Source organism: Gobio gobio (assembly GCF_949357685.1).
Source record: "Gobio gobio genome assembly, chromosome: 2".
In the NCBI taxonomy this organism is placed as follows: domain Eukaryota; kingdom Metazoa; phylum Chordata; class Actinopteri; order Cypriniformes; family Gobionidae; genus Gobio; species Gobio gobio.
The window spans coordinates 13,476,058-13,489,803 of NC_137098.1; positions in this window are offsets into that span (position 1 = coordinate 13,476,058).

Here is a 13,746-nt window from a genome sequence, read left to right on the forward strand (position 1 = left end):
ACATGAATGGAAGATTTGAAATTGGTCTGTAATTTGCTAGGTTATTATGATCTAATTGTGTCTTCTTAATGAGAGGTTTTATGACTGCCAACTTGAATATTCTTGGAACATGACCTAAAGATAAAGACGAGTTAATAATATTGAGAAGAGGCTCTTCCACTACAGGTAACAACCCTTTCAGTAGTTTAGTGGGTATTGGATCTAATAAACATGTTGTTGGTTTAGATGCAATGATAAGTTTATTTAGCTCTTCCTGTCCTATAGTTGTAAAGCGGTGTAGTAGTTCTTGAGGGGCGATAATTGCAGTTGAATCATAAGACATCATTAAAGATTGTACATTTACAATTTTGTTTCTGATGCTTTCTATTTTCTATCTCAGTGAAGAAATTCATAAAATCATTACTACTAAACTGTAACGGAATATTTTGCTCAGGCGATGCTTGTTTATTTGTTAGTCTAGCCACGGTGTTAAATAAAAACCTTGGATTATTTTGGTTATTTTCTATTAGTTTGCGGAGATACTCAGCCCTGGCTGCTTTTAGGGCCTTTTTATAACGTGACATACTATCTCTCCACGCGATTCTAAAGACCTCTAAATTAGTTTGTTTCCATTTACGCTCTAAGTTACGAGTTTCTCTCTTGATAACATGTGTAGCACTGTTGTACCATGGTGCTTTAGTTTTCTCTCTAACCTTTTTTAATCTAATTGGTGCAACAATTTCTAATGTACTAGAGAAAATGGTGCTCATACTGCTAGTCATTTTCTCTAGTTCATCTGTTTGTTTGGGTTCACTTAGCAGCTGAGACAGATCAGGTAAGGTATTTGAGAATCTATCTATAGTGGTTGGAAGGATTGTTCTGCCTGGTCGATAACGTGGCGCAACATGACAGATTTCAGCAGTACGCAGTATGCAAGTTACCATGTAATGGTCAGTGACATCATCACTTTGCGGTATAATATCTATATCGGTTGGGTTGGTTCCATGTGATATAATTAAATCTAGTGTGTGATTAAGACGATGAGTGGGACCAGTGACGTTTTGCTTGACCCCAAAGGAATTTACTAGATCTGTAAACGCAGCCCCTAACGCATCATTTGTGTTATCTACGTGTATGTTAAAATCTCCAACAATTAATGCTTTATCGACGTTGACCAATAGATCTGAGAGAAAGTCTGCAAACTCTTTTAGGAAATCAGCATAGGGCCCTGGAGGTCTATATACAGTAGCCAAGGCTAGAGATAATACCACAACACAACTCGAAAATTATTTCAGAGTTAAACAAAACCAATTAATTGCTTTGTAATTGCATTTAAAACAGACTAAAACACATATGTGCATACACACTAGATCAGTACACCCAACCACATAAACCCACGTTTCTGCCTAATGACCACACAACTGAAATTTAAGTTTTGATTTGCTTCACTCTAAACAGATCCTAATAAATAATGTGATGAAGGTGAAACTTTTAAACGGACTAATTACTTAACATTCCAACTTATTTCATTGACTAAAAGAGAAATATGATTTCAATAAATTGTGAAAAATAAGGTAAAAAATATGTATTAATGTCTCTAAAGATAAGCATTTGTCATCTGCACTTGTCGATCTGCATGCCAGCTCTGATGTTCAATGTTTTTTCAGCCACATCATGCATGTTATCAGCTGTTGCAAACATTTTGTCCTCAAAGTTGATGTGTTAGAAGCAGGAAAAATAGGCAAGAGTAAGGATTTGAGCGAGTTTGAAAAGGGCCAAATTGTGATGGCTAGACAACTGGGTCAGAGCATCTCCAAAACTGCAGCTCTTGTGGGGTGTTCCCGGCCAAGGCTCATTGATGCACATGGGGAGCAAAGGCTGGCCCGTGTGGTCCGATCAAACAGACGAGCTACTGTAGCTCAAATTCCTCAACAAGTTAATGCTGGTTCTGATAGAAAGGTGTCAGAATACACAGTGCATCGCAGTTTGTTGTGTATGGGGCTGCATAGCCGCAGACCAGTCAGGGTGCCCATGCTGACCCCTGTCCACCACCAAAAGCACCAACACAGTGGACACGTGAGCATAAGAACTGGACCACGGACGGAGCAATGGAAGAAGGTCGCCTGGTCTGATGAATCACATTTTCTTTTACATTACATGGTTGGTCAGGTGCGTGTGCGTCGCTTACCTGGGAAACACATGGCACTAGGATGCACTATGGGAAGAAGGCAACCGGGCAGAGGCAGTGTGATGCTTTGGGCAAAGTTCTGCTGGGTAAACTTGGGTCCTGCCATCCATGTGTATGTTACTTTGACACGTACCACCCTAAGCATTGTTGCACACCATGTTGACCCTTTCATGGAAATGGTATCCCCTGGTGGCTGTGGCCTCTTTCAGCAGGATAATGCGCCCTGCCATAAAACAAAAATGGTTCAGGAATGGTTTGAGGAGCACAACGAGTTTGAGGTGTTGACTTGGCCTCCAAATTCCCCAGATCTCAATCCAACAGAGCATCTGCTGAACAAACAAGTCCGATCGATGGAAGCCCCACCTTGCAACTTACAAGACTTAAAGGATCTGCTGCTAACATCTTGGTGCCAGATACCACAGCACACCTTCAGGGGTCCATGCCTTGATGGGTCAGGGCAGTTTTGGCAGCAAAAGGGGGACCAACACAATATTAGGAACATACTGTTAATGTTATGCCTGATCGGTGTATATTGTTATGTAGAGTGATTTAGGTAGATACAGGTGACAATTGCAGCTCTTTTCCGCAGTCCATGCACCATACTTTCAAGTCAAGTCACCTTCATTTACATAACGATTTTTACAATACAGATTGTTTCAAAGCAGCTTTACAGTGATAACAGGAAAATAATGCAACAAAGATTGTTTTGGCTGTATACAGCAGCTCTAGTCCAGCTTAAGTTTTTGATTGATTCATTTCCGTTGTAAAAATCATTAGTTATTAACTTAGGGGCCGCTTACACAACATCGTTTTCGACTGAAAACAGAAAACAGTGACGACATGCACATGCGAATTACATGTTTAGTCTATAGGCATACGCGTTTGAGTATGTATGTGCGCTGTCTTTTTTTACAAAGTGACATTGCCAAATTACTTGTCTGGCATGCATAATACAGGGTTTTTAGTCGTTTCCACAGGAATCCTTTTAATAACGTTTTCATCTGTACAGAGGAAAAAACTTTTAGATGTGAAAAAAAAAACTTTGTTGTGTCGATGAGGCTTTTGCAGGGGAGAGTATAGTTGACACAGTCTCTGCTGAAACTTCAGGGCTGGCTGCGTTGTGGTCGTGTCCAGGCACAGGTCCACCATCTGATCTGGATACGGCTCAGATCTGGCTGACTATGGTAAACCTTGGGATAAACAGAGTATGTTAGCATAGAGGCCATTCTTCTTATGATGTAACGAGTAGGCTACATCAGGTGTTATGGGAAGTGTTCCCGGTTCCGGCTGACCTAATTTATGCAGCCTAACAATCATTTTACATGATTTGAATGATAGAAATTGATAATGTTCTATGTGTATACCAGGTTAAAGAGATGTGTTTTTAGTCTAGATTTAAACTGACAGAGTGTGTCTGCTTCCCGAACAATGGAAGACTGTTCCAGAGTTTAGGTGCTAAATAGGAAAAGGTTCTACCGCCAGCAGTTGATTTTGATATTCTAGGACTAGGTATTATCAACCGGCCAGAATTTTGCAATATCGCAGATCGCAATAGACGTGAAGGACTATAATGTGTTAAGAGCTCGCTCAAGTGCTGGGGAGCTAATTAGAACCAGGCTAATATGGTCATACTTCCTGGTTCTAGTAAGAATAGCTTATTCTTTAGATATATTTTTAAGGTGGAAGATTTTACAGATGCTAGAAATGTGGCTTTCAGATGCTAGAATTTTTTTTGCAGTTTTGCAGATGCTAGAAACGTGGCTTTCAAATGAAAGAATGGTATCAAAGAGCACACTCAGGGTCCTAACTGATGACGAAAACTTGACAGAGCAGCCATCAAGTGTTAGACAGTATTCTAGGTTATTACGTGCAGAGGTTTTTGGTCCAATAATTAGAATCTTAGAATTTCAGAATTTTCAGAATTAAGTAGTAGGAAATTATCAGTCATCCAATGTTTTATATCAGCTGTGCATTCCATTAATTTTGTGAATTGGTAAGTTTAGTCGGGGCACAAAGAAATATAGAGCTGAGTATCATCAGCATAACTATGAAAACTAACGCCATGCTTCCTTATGATATCTCTACTTTAAGCAGAAATGTCCTCTGATTCCGCAGGAATGATGAATTGTTATATATAGTGTATAACAATTCTAATATAGTACAACAACAAAAAAAGCAGGGCCTTCCCAACATTTGCAGTGGGTATAGAAAAGAATCACCCCCCTTTAAAATAATCACATTTTGTTGCTTTGCAGCCTGAAATGAAGACAGATACAGTTTTTGTTTTATTCAGCTGTAATTACTCAGTGCAACTTATAACATCCAAGTGAAAGATATAACACCAACATGTCAGAAAAAAATAAAAAAAAAGAATCACTGAGATGGAAAAAGGATCACCCCCTTGTTTCAGTATTTGTTGAACCACCTTTTGCTTTAATTACAGCCTTTAGTCTGTTGGGATATGTCTCTAATAACTTTGCACATCTAGACGTTGCAATATTTGACCACTCTTCTTTGCAGAACTGCTCAAGTTCAGTTAAATTTGATGGTGACCGTTTGTGGACTGCTGTCTTCAAGTCATTCCACAGGTTTTCAATGGGGTTTAAGTCCGGGCTCTGACTAGGCCATGCAAGGACATTCACCTTTTTCTCCTTCAACCACTGTGTGGTCAGTTTTGCTGTGTGCTTTGGGTCATTGTCATGTTGGAAGGTAAATCTTCTTCCCAGTGACAACTTTCTGGCAGAGGGCAGCAGCATTTTCTTCAAGAATTTGACAGTATTTTGCCCAACATATCGTTTGGCGTTGAGGCCAAATAATTCAAATTTAGTCTCATCTGACCATTACACTTTTTTCCATGTGGCCTCAGAATCTTCAAGGCAAAGCTCAGTCGTGACTGCATGTGGCCTTTCTTGAGGAGTGGCTTTTTTCTTGCAACCCTCCCATACAGGCCACATTTGTGGAGAATTTGTGATATTGTTGTCACATGCACACAATGACCAATTTTTTTGTCATGAATTCCTGCAACTGCTTCAGAGTTGCTGTAGGCCTCTTGGTAGCCTCTCTGACCAGTTTCCTCCTGGCTCTTTCATCCAGTTTGGAGTGACGTCCTGATCCAGGGACGGTCTGTGATGTACCAAATACCTTCCACTTCTTAATAATAGATTTCACTGTGCTTCTAGGCACGGATAAAGCCTTTGAAATTGTTTTGTATCCATCTCCTAACTTTATCCCGGAGATCTTTAGACAATGCCTTGCCATCCATAGTTGATTGTTTTCTTCAGTTGCACTACCAAGGACTGAAATGCTTCAGGAAAAGCTTGTTTCATGCTGAGTTAATCAAAATGACCACAGCTGATCACAGTTGAAAGTCAATTGGCTTTGTGTGCTATTGAGAAGGTGATTAACTACACCTGATTGAGTTTATATGTCATTTTTAGAAGGGGGTGATTCTTTTTCCAACTTAGGGACCGTCCACACGGAGACGCGTATCACTGTATACATATACATTTTTTATCGTATTGGCGTTTCGTCCACACGGATCCGGCGTTTTGGGAGAAACCGGGTCCTAAAGTGGATAAATCTGAAAACGACACCCTTGCGGTTTCGTGTATACAGCCAATCCGTATATTTTGTGAAATGGTGATGTCATCACACCACGTCCTGCGCGGAGAAGACTTGAAGGAATACAACTACGGGCACTGGGCATGCGCACATCAATACTGCTATGTTTAATAACTGTATTTGCATTATTGTAAGGGTATGTTTAGGGTTGGGGTAGGTGTATGCGTTAATAAAACACATCTGGTAAGTAGCAAATTTATTTATTGTTATTTTATTGTGAGATTTTACCTCACCTCCGACTGTTGCCGTACCCCTTCTAGCCACAACTCTTCTTCTCCGTTTTTAGTGTATTTCTGTGGCAGAATTACAGCGCCACATACTGGCCTGGCATGTATACTACATCGTTTTGAGCCGTTTTCAGGCTCTCGTGTGTACGCAGATATTTCTTGAAACGAGGAAAAAAAAAGATCGGATAGGGAAAGTTCTGGCTTCGTGTGGACATGGCCTTAGTGATTCTGTTTGTTTTGTTTTTTTTAAATTCTGACAAGTTTGTATTATATCTTTCACTTGGATGTTATAAGTTGTAAATACAGCTGAATACAACAAAAACAGTTTTTGTCCGTTTTCATTTCAGCCTGCAAAGCAACAAATGTGATTATTTTAAAGGGGGGTGATTCTTTTCTATACCCACTGTATGTGCCTTCATTAAAACTAGGTTAGAATATTGTAATGTCTTGTTCTCTGGCCTTCCAGCTAAATCTCTGAGCAGGCCAGGCATGTGCAGAGGGGGGGGCTTTGGGTGCTCGAGCCCCTGCCCTTTTTCAAAATGAATCAAAAGTGCCCCTCTCAGACAAATATCAATGATAATATCGTGGTCAATAAAACTAAATAAATGTGATTATTATAACATGACAATGTATGCAATAGTAATGGACGGCTCAAAAGTCGGACAATTTCTGTTGAGGCGTTGCTATAATGCGTTGCTATGGGTTGCGTGCGTTTTGATTGACAGCTGAATTTCCACTGTTCGGAAACGGCTCTCGAGCCAAATATGGTCCTTTCGAAGAGTGTGTGGCCTTACGGGGAAAAAGTAAACCAATTTTTTTTTTTTCATCCATAATCAGAGCTAATGTGTTGATTTAATTACACATCTATATATTATATATTTTAAAGTATTACACAATCACCAATGCCCGTTTGTTAGTGTATAATACACCAACCAATCGTGATCTGGCAAAGCAAGTTCAAATTCCATTGGGCGATGTGAAGTGGAGCGGTAATTTTCTGTTCTTATTCTTAAATCGGTTAAAAATGACATGGACAGACGAACTAACGTTTGTGGAACGATTTCCTGCGGTTTGTCTCATTTTATTAATTGCATCACTGACAAAATGGATTTTAACTGACAACAAACAAATCCCTGCACAAAACCACAGCAGCAACAAAAGTCGCATTAATGGTAAGTAGTGTTAAATTCACTTGTATTTATGTAGCCTATATTGATACACCGTTTACTATTTCATGAAACTATCAAAGTTAACAAAACCCATGTGCCACCGGCACCTACAGGCCTTTATGTGAAGTGTAGGCTGGCGAAATGGTTACGTGAAAGGACTTTATTATATTAACGTTAACATTTTTGAATATTGTGCTGCAGTATGAAGTCTCTTATGTTCTTCAAGCCTGCATTTATTTGATAAAAAAACAGCAATATTGTGAAATATATTAAAATAATGGTTTTCTATTTTAAAATAATTTAAAATATTATTTATTTTTGTGATCACAGCTGGATTTTCAGCATAGTGTCACATGATCATTCAGAAATCATTCTAATATGAGGATTTAATGTCAATGATGGAAACTGTGATACTTTTTTCAAGATTGTTGGATTAATAAAAAGTTAAAAAGAACATAATGTAATAATATTTCACAATAATAGGCTACTGTTTTTTCTGTATTTTTGATTAAATAAATTTAGGCTTGATGAGCATAAGGATATATACAGGGAGTGCAGAATGATTAGGCACGTTGATTTTCTGATCATATTTTTTTTCCAGGCACATTTGACCAATTCCAAACCACAGTAATCCTGATAACTACTATTGATTTAGTATTTAATAATGTATAAGTGATATATAATTGTTCATGAAGGCTGGAAATGAAAAACACCTTATATTCAGGTGTGCAGAATTATTAGGCATGTTTTCTTTTACAGATAAATTGAGCCAAAAAAGAGATTTAACTCAGACTGAAAAGTCAAAAAGTATTAAATGCCCATGAGAAGGATGCAATACTAATGCAATACTAGACATTGCAGTTAAGGCGTGACCATTGGACAGTGAAATGCTCGTTGGGTCAGCAGGGTCAGACAAAAACATGTGGCGGAGAAAAGACACCTATTAACCGCAAAAGAATTAAGAATTAAGGTGAAGAATTAAGGGTGAAACCATCAGGAACCCTTTAGTCTCCAGCGCCACCATTTTCCAGAGCTGCAACCTACCTGGAGTCTCCAGAAGTGCAAGGTGTCAGGATCTCAGAGACTTCAGTTAGGTAAAGAATCCTAAAAAATGACCCCCACTAGATAAGAATCACAAGCTGAAGTGTTGTAAAATACATGAAGAAGGTTTTTTTATAGGCTTTATGGACAGATAGGTTGAGAGTGACTCTTGAAGGACCAGCACCACATCCTCTAGTACCACTGTTTGAAGAATTCATCTTCCAGAATCTGGCAGTACATTTTGGGAGTTCATTTTTAGTCCATCTCTGCAAAACGGACTTCAGGATGGACTAAAATGAACTCCCAAAACGTACTGCCAGATTCTGGAAGATGAATTAGTTCTAATCTTAAATGGAGAACTTGTTCGTATATGCAATCACCTTTACTATTTCTCTCAAAAATGATGATCGTGTTGGTAAGTACTCAGTGTATCATTACATTCTTTTTACAACACCGGCAAAGATTGTTAACACTCATCTTGTTTTTCTGCTTCTTCCAGCGTGTACAGTTGAGTTCTGTTGACAACTATGGGTCGCTCCGTTGCTCTGATTGGTTGTAGGTCTATCCAATTGAGGTCTTTCCTGGTTCGGTTGAAACACGCCTCATAATCACAGCCCAATGGAGCAGTATCAGACTCATATTCTGATTAGAATTGAGCATGACGACATCAGGTTAATTCACATCTGGAACAGCAGCAGAAATTTCAGTGATATCCCAGACAGCATGGTAACATTGATACAATGTTGAGTTTTGATCCAAACCATCATTTTGGTTGAGATTGACATTTCAATGTTTAAAGTGTGTTGGATCGGCATTGAAATTGTGATGAAAGTCAACAGCACACATGGGTGGAGACAGTGACATTGAACTAACAGTGATTTGTAGTTGATGAGCACAAGATCATGCAGGTGTGTGTCTCTGCAGAACACTAGTGGGTGTTTCCCAATCAGTGGGGCGTTTTCAATCGCTTTACCTGATTTGCTCTAATCCACTGGGGGCTTGGTTTAGGGGTGGGCCTTCATGAGTTTAGAAGAGGCATGTTCGACTTCATACAGCGATGCACAGACCGATCGGCGGCTGACTTGAAGCAGTGCATGCCGGTTATAAATTTTGTCCAACTTGAGACAGCGCCAACGCCACATGACAGTGACGCATGACATCATAGTCCCGCGAGAGCGATTCGAGAGCAGTCAGCTAATACAGCCGGTGCAGTTTCTCTAGAGCGGCTGCACCAGACTGCATGGACTCTGATGACGACACAGCTGTTCCACGATTTGCCAGATTCACCGCATGACAGTGATCACATGTCTTGTGTTTATTCTAAAACCTTCAGTTCCACTAATGCTCACAAATCTGTTTTTTATAACAGTAAAACCTCCTTTCATGTAGGTGCAATGTTATATTGTCATGTTAATCAAAATAAAACTGATAAAAAACATAGACCCCACTTCATTGATAGTGTAGGCTTATTAGTGAAGTGTCGTTCATGAACAGAGGTGTCAAAAGTATTTGCATTCATTACTCAGGTAGAAGTATAGATACTGGGGTTTAAAAAGACTTCTGTAGAAGTTGAAGTATCAACTCAAGCTTTTTACTCAAGTAAAAGTGTAAAAGTAACTGGTTTCAAAACTACTTAAAGTATAAAAGTAAAAGTAATGTAAGGGGAAAAATGCCATTAAAGGGGTAGTTCACCCAAAAATGAAAATTCTGTCATAATTTACTCAAATTGTTCCAAACCTGTATGAGTTTCTTTGTTCTGAAGATTGAAGAATTTTTGTAACCAAGCAGATTATATGCAACCGTTGACTGCCATAGTATTTTCCCCTACTATGGCAGTCAATGGTTGCTCTATCTGCTTGGTTACAAACATTCTTCAAAATATCTTCAGAACAAAAACTCATACAGGTTTGGAACAACTTGAGGGTGAGTAAATGATGACAGAATTTTCATTTTTGGGTGAATTATCCCTTTAAGGACAAAAGATTAGGCCGCGCCACAGTGCATACCCCACCTCCTCAAAAAAACATTTTTCTGAAGGCCATAATGACTATAATGTTATATTAAAAAGTTAATGTTGAACATTTTTAGATGCACTTGACTACGCGTTTCAGCCGCATATATTCCCATTGAAAATGAACGCATTTTAGGACAATGCAAATACATTAAAGAACCATATTGTGTACTACTGAGCATTAACGTGTTTCATGGAGTGGAAGATTTGATGACTAGTTGCCTATAAATATTGTAAAGGTGCAAAAAGTCAAAATTCAGAGGCATGTTATCAATAACCATTTTTTGAATGTGTGATCAGTGTGGCCAGATTGGGTCAACAATTTCCAGCCCAAAAACCTCACCAAATGTACATTTATATTTAAAAAAAAATGGTTATTGATAACATGCCTGGTTATTGATAACAATTTTGCACCTCTTACAATACTTATAGGCAACTAGTCACTCGAAGAAAAAAACCCAAAACTTTAACTGCCAAAATAATGTGATATTATTTTATTGCCATACCAATCAATGTTGATAAGTAAGTTACCATTTTATCTCCTTAAAGCATAACATTGATGATTAAAAAAAAAAAAAAATCCCAGTAAAACGGTTCAAATATGACTATATGTCCAGGTAGAAACTGTCAAAACAGCAATCCCTTAGAAAAACACAAGATTTTCAATGTCAACAGTAAGAAGCCAATTTACGTGCAAAAAGTGCCCAATATAGAGATTGGAAAAAGCAATGTAATAAACAGGCATTTCACACGTTAATGCACACACCACTGCCAAAATGCGTAATTCATTGATACTGTACAATAATCCGCCAACAAATAAATAACAACAATGCGCTTACCCTTGTGTTGCACTTTGCTTTGACAAAACTACAGTACGTCTTTTGTGAAGTACATGGCACATGCACTTAGTACAGTCAACACGGATTAATCGTTTATTTAAAGCTCTTTCAGCAGCTGTCGGGGTTGCTAGTTGCAGATGTCCTGAGTGTGTATAAAGATGGACAGGAGTCGCGGTTATATTTAAAGAGTCTTCGTGTCACAGGTGTAATTCACGTTTGAGAGTTGAGTCACTCTCCCACTCTTTACTGTAGATACAACTTACTGTGTATTTATGCCACTGGCATAGCGATCACTGGAATATACAGCTAAAGTTATCGCGCTAAAAACCGGCTAAAGTCATGAATGAGGCTGAGCGCGTCTGCCTGCTGATCGCTGATTGGCTGAAAGTGCGTGCTCGTCGGCGAGAACCCGCCCTATCTGGCAGCATGGTGTGTGATTTGTGCAGGTGCAGGCGTGATTGATCGCCTACAACCCAATAGGGTGTCGGAATGGTTTGTGTTTATCCTTCTCATCCAACCACAATCATATTCACTCTGTCCGGATGGCGCGATTTATCTGGATAGTTTTTTTTTATTTTTTATGACAAGCCGGAATGAAAACATGCCGAAATGGAATAGGAGTAACGAGGCTATTTTTAAAATGTAAGGAGTAGAAAGTACAGATAATTGCTTGAAAATGTAAGGAGTAGAAGTAAAAAGTAGGCTGAAAAATAATTACTCCAGTAAAGTATAGATACTCAACATTTCTACTTAAGTAAGGTAACGAAGTATTTGTACTTCGTTACTTGACACCTCTGTTCATGAACGATTCGTTCATTTTGAACGAATCTTTAGGTACATCCCTGATTTCCCCTTCAAAGTCAGTCAGAAATCTTGGAGTTACATTTGATGACCAGTTGTCCTTCAGAGAACACATTGCTAAGACAGCTCGCTCGTGCAGGTTTGCGCTCTACAACATCAGAAAGATCAGACCATTCCTAACAGAGCACACAACACAGCTTCTTGTCCAGGCCCTGGTTATTTCTAGACTTGACTACTGCAATGCGCTTCTGGCTGGACTCCCCTCTTGTGCAATCCAAACACTTCGAATGTTCCAGAATGCAGCAGCACGTCTGGTCTTCAACGAACCCAAAAGGACCCACGTCACACCACTCTTCATCTCTCTGCACTGGCTACCACTCGCTGCTCGCATCAAGTTTAAGGCGCTGACGCTTGCATACAGAGCCACCACGCGCTCAGCTTCTGCATACTTTGACTTGATTCTACGACTCCACACCCCCACCAGAAGCCTTCGTTCAGCCAAGGAGCGAAGGCTTGTAGTACCATCACAGAGAGGCAAAAAATCCCTTTCCAGAACATTTTCATTCAACGTCCCCAGCTGGTGGAACGATCTGCCCACCGCCATCCGAAATGCTGATTCGTTGACAACATTCAAAAGTCAACTAAAAACTCATCTCTTCCATGAGAACTTAACCTCTTAAAAAAAAAAAAAAAAAAAAAATTCTTTCCTTTCCTCTCTCTCCTCCTCTTTCCCTCCCTACTCTAGCCTGTGCTACACTGAGAAACACGGACTAAGTATTTCAGGCACTTGTTGCGCTCACTCGACTCTTCACGACCAATCGCTTATTGTACCCCCAAGTTGTAAGTCGCTTTGGATAAAAGCGTCTGCTAAATGCATAAATGTAAATGCATAAATGTAAATCTTTAATATGACTCGAGAACAACGGGTTGTCTCAGAGAGCGATTCATTCATTTTGTGTTGACTGTGCATGCGCAACATCCTATATGCTCTGTACAGGAAACAGAATTGATTAGTTCACCAGTCTCGAGTCATTTGTTCATCAAGTCCCAGCCCATAGGCAAGGTTATGCAGTCACCGGAAACAGAAAAAATTAGTTCATCTCTCGAGTCTTCTCGTTCAAATCGTTCGTTCAAGTCCCCATAGGTTGAATGCAGAAACAGTTCATCTCTCGAATCTCGTTCTTTTGTCACGTGACATGACAGCCGTGTTGGATACAGAAATAAGTTAATTCCTTTACAGTCTATGGTTAATTCACAATTCTAGTGAGTAGTTTTTATATGTTTGTTTAGTTCAGTTTTTTTAGCTAGTTTAATTGATTTTCCTATGAAGCCTGGACACATTGGGTTGTTCAGAACGGATATGCATAACAAGTGTTTATTGCACATATCTTCTGATGATTTTAAAATAATAAATATATTACAACATGCAGACAATAATACGACTGTAATATTGTATATGTTGTGAGACACTGAACAGGAAAGCGGTCACGTGAAAAAAGAACGAACGACTTGAACGAGAAGACTCGGGAGATTAACTAATCTTTTCTGTTTCCGGTGACTGCATATTGCATATGGGTCTGGGACTTGATGAACGAATGACTCAAACCCGAAGACTCGAGACTGGTGAACTAATCAATTCTGTTTCCGGACGCATGCATTACATAAGGCTGTCACGGCCCAGATCAGACATGATGACGGAACTAACGGCTCATACCTGAGAGGTGAACTAAACTTTCCAGGGAACAGACGTGTTTAAATGTGAAGTGACATAGGAAAGCACGATTTGGATCGGGAGGTGAGGTGAACTAACAGACTGTATACATAGACTGAAGCAATTTAAGCAATTAATTAATAATTTATTTCTCAAAGT